The sequence below is a fragment of the Mastomys coucha genome, unplaced genomic scaffold, assembly GCF_008632895.1.
Source record: "Mastomys coucha isolate ucsf_1 unplaced genomic scaffold, UCSF_Mcou_1 pScaffold13, whole genome shotgun sequence".
Lineage (NCBI taxonomy): Eukaryota > Metazoa > Chordata > Mammalia > Rodentia > Muridae > Mastomys > Mastomys coucha.
In genome coordinates, this window is record NW_022196895.1 from 12,095,515 (window position 1) to 12,098,853 (window position 3,339).

Below are 3,339 nucleotides of genomic sequence, written 5' to 3' on the forward strand. Positions count from 1 at the left end.
CAGATTCCCAACAGTTATGTAACAACTGGGCATGGAAGGGCACCTATAATCCCAGGGCTGTTTAGCAGGGGACAGGAGGATCCCAGGGGTTTGGTCACAGTCAGTTCAGCCTATTAGAGAACTGCAGGTTCAGTGAGAGACTGTATCTCAAAAGAAAACAAGGTGCAGAGCTACTGAGGGAGCTGCCTGATGTTGGCCTCTGGACACTAAATGCACACACACACACACACACACACACACACACACACACACACACCATATTAATTTTCCCCTCCCCTTTACAAGAGCAGAGCAGACACTTAAAATTCTGTGCATACCATGAGAGGGCAGGCTGAACAGGAAAAAAATAATCTATTTTTTTCTTTAAAAATAACGCTAGAATCGGGCTGTTTTCCATGGCAGAAGTAGCTAATCTATGACTCCCTCAATGTAACAGATCTGCAACGGTGAAGGGATGAGCCATGGGCTTAGATTAGCTTGAGGTACTCTGGTCAGATCTTCCTCCCTTTACTGCGCCCCTGCACATCCTTTCTTCCACATGCCTGTAGTTAGAGAGCCACATTTGAAGACCCTCACGAGGCCCCAGAAGTGTCATCTTCTCCCCAGTGGCTTCTTTTTTTCCACACATTTGTACATTTTGTCATACACTGGCCTGTGTTCACGTTGTGGAAATCCCATTCTGCCACAGCTTTCCAGCCCCCTGGTGGTCTTAAAAGTGACTCCTTTCTCTGTAAGTCTCTGTCACATAATTCTCTGATTTGTTTTTAAAAGCCCCTGGGAAGTCACCTCTTCCTTGAGACACCCTACCTGGGGCAGGTTTAACTGAATTGCTCCCCAGTTGGTGGTGCTGTTTCCGGAGTTTAGGAGGCCCCACTTCTAGTTCATTGTTTTTTTGTGTGGTAGTTGGGATGTGAGCTCTCAGTTTCCTGCGCTAGGTGCCTGCTGCTCTCTCGCTGCTGTGTTTCCCTGCCGCAATGGACTCATTCCTCTGCAACCATCAACTCAAAACCATTTCTTCTTGAGTTTCCTTGATCTTTGTGTTTAGTCACAGGAACAGAAAAGGAACTAAGAGAACATCAAACTTTATCTCTGAGCCTATCAGAATCTGAATTGACTTGACGCAATTCTACTGGTGCATGTTCTGTTTGTGATGCTGACATGGCTGCTCTTGTAAGCACACTCATTCTTGCAGAGGAAAAATTCACCTTTATTGGTGTTATTCCAGCTATCCAGACGCCACACAAAGGGAATGCTTGTGCTTTGATCTGCTTGTAAAGCTATTAGTTGTTTGTAGAGTGCCCAATAGCTGTTTGGAATGGACCAATTTTGGTATAACTTGTATGGCTTTCAAGAAACAGGATCTAGTTGCCTTTTTTAAGTAAAAATTTTAGTTTGAAGGAAGAAATTTGTTCAAAAACAGGTGAGTGACCCAGTGATGGTTGATATAGTGAACTATGATTCATGCTGCAACCTAAGAGTGATTTGGACAACTAAATATTTTAACAAGACCTTAAGGGTTTACTAATGACTTCAGTACCATCTTTGTATTTTTTTTTGTTGAAATATTTTATACACTCTTCCACTACAGGCCACAGGATACTGGCTTTAAAACCTCTCAGAGAAGTAGAGTAACTATTGGTCATATTATATTTTTAATTTTTGTCATTTACGTGGTAGTGGGGATTGAACACTGCCTCATGCTTAGTGTGTGCTCCACTACCAGCCCTCAATGCTGTTGTTTCAATGAGAAGTTATTCTATAGAATGGATGAAAGAGTTTAGCAGTGTTCTAGCTCTGAGAGCCGAGTCAAGTGCTGTCCCAAGTAGCTCGTGGCTCATTAGTTATTGGGAAAGCAAAACGAGATGTTTGGTGTCTGCATTCATGGCTGGTTCAGCACCTTGCCTCAGCTGAGAGCATTAAGCTCAACCGAGGACCAACATAAGGACGCAGATCACATGTTTGAAAATACCGTGCAGATATTGTGTGAATAAAAAGCTTTTATTCTGGTGATTTCAGAGTTGGCAGGATTAATGTTCTAATGGTTAGTCATTTGTCAAAATTACATGGTAGAGGACAAGAGCCAACCCTAGAGTTTGGGTTTTGAACACGTAGGCATCACCATTGAATTTATTCACTTTAGCTAAGGAAGCTAAACAGGAAATTTTTTTTTTATTGTGTTAGGATTTATTCACTATTTAATTCAGTGACTCATCAGGTCATAGTACACTTTTTAAAACAGAGAACAAACACAACTCTATTCAACCATCTTCTATGGGAAATTGTCTGAACCATGCAGCTAATATGATATGGAAATCTTGATAAGATTCAAGCCTTATCAAAGTTAGATTCAAGGTCAACTGTAGAAGATGGCTTTAAAAATCATTCATTTATAAAAACAAGGAAACAAAAACAAAGCAAAACAACCTCTGGACTAAGCAACTAATCAAGTGATTAAAAATATTTCATAGTGTCTAGATATAAATTAGTTTAAACTTTTAGTTTGTGTTACATTGTCAAAGTAATAAACTTGTTAATAGGCTGGAAGCAGGCAGAAAAGGAGATTGAGATAGCAGCCTATTTCTGAAGGGTGCAAATGTGAGGAAAGAAGCCAGCTGCTGGACATGCTCAGTATTGCTGCAGTGCCTGCCGCAGTGGAGAAGCACAGGGATAGATATCCTTGGTTCAGAGACGCAGAGGCCCTCCTCTCAGTGGCTTCTCTTTCCTCAGTCTTAGTTACTGAAGGTCAGCCACAGCCAAGTGTTAAATGGGAAATCCCAGGGACGACTCATGGTTAAATTATGCTTGAGTGGGAGGGTGAAATCAATTCAGAGTATGTTCTTACATGAAGCTAAAGCATCTCTTAGTATATTGTCACAGGGTCATAGTAGCCTAATGGCTACATCACAAGGGTTCTGTCATTCCCCTCAGCTCATCTATGGATGCACACATTATGGTACTTCACATCATTCCAACAGGAGTGAGTGTGCCCACTAAAATGTTTAGATGCTATATCCGAATAACCTTATTATGGCATATTATGATGATTTCTTTATTGTTATTGTCAATTTATCATTCCCATTTAGAGATCCAATTCTATTCTATTATAGATTCATCTGCATTAAAATAAAACTAGTATACAGAGAAAGAGAGAGAGAGAGAGAGAGAGAGAGAGAGAGAGAGAGAGAGAGAGACGGAAAGAGAGACAGAGAGAGACAGAGAGAGACACAGAGAGAGATAGGGAGAGAGAGACAGAGAGAGACACACAGAGAGACAGAGACACAGAGAGACAGAGAGACACACAGAGAGAGACAGAGAGAGAGAGAGAGAGAGAGAGAGAGA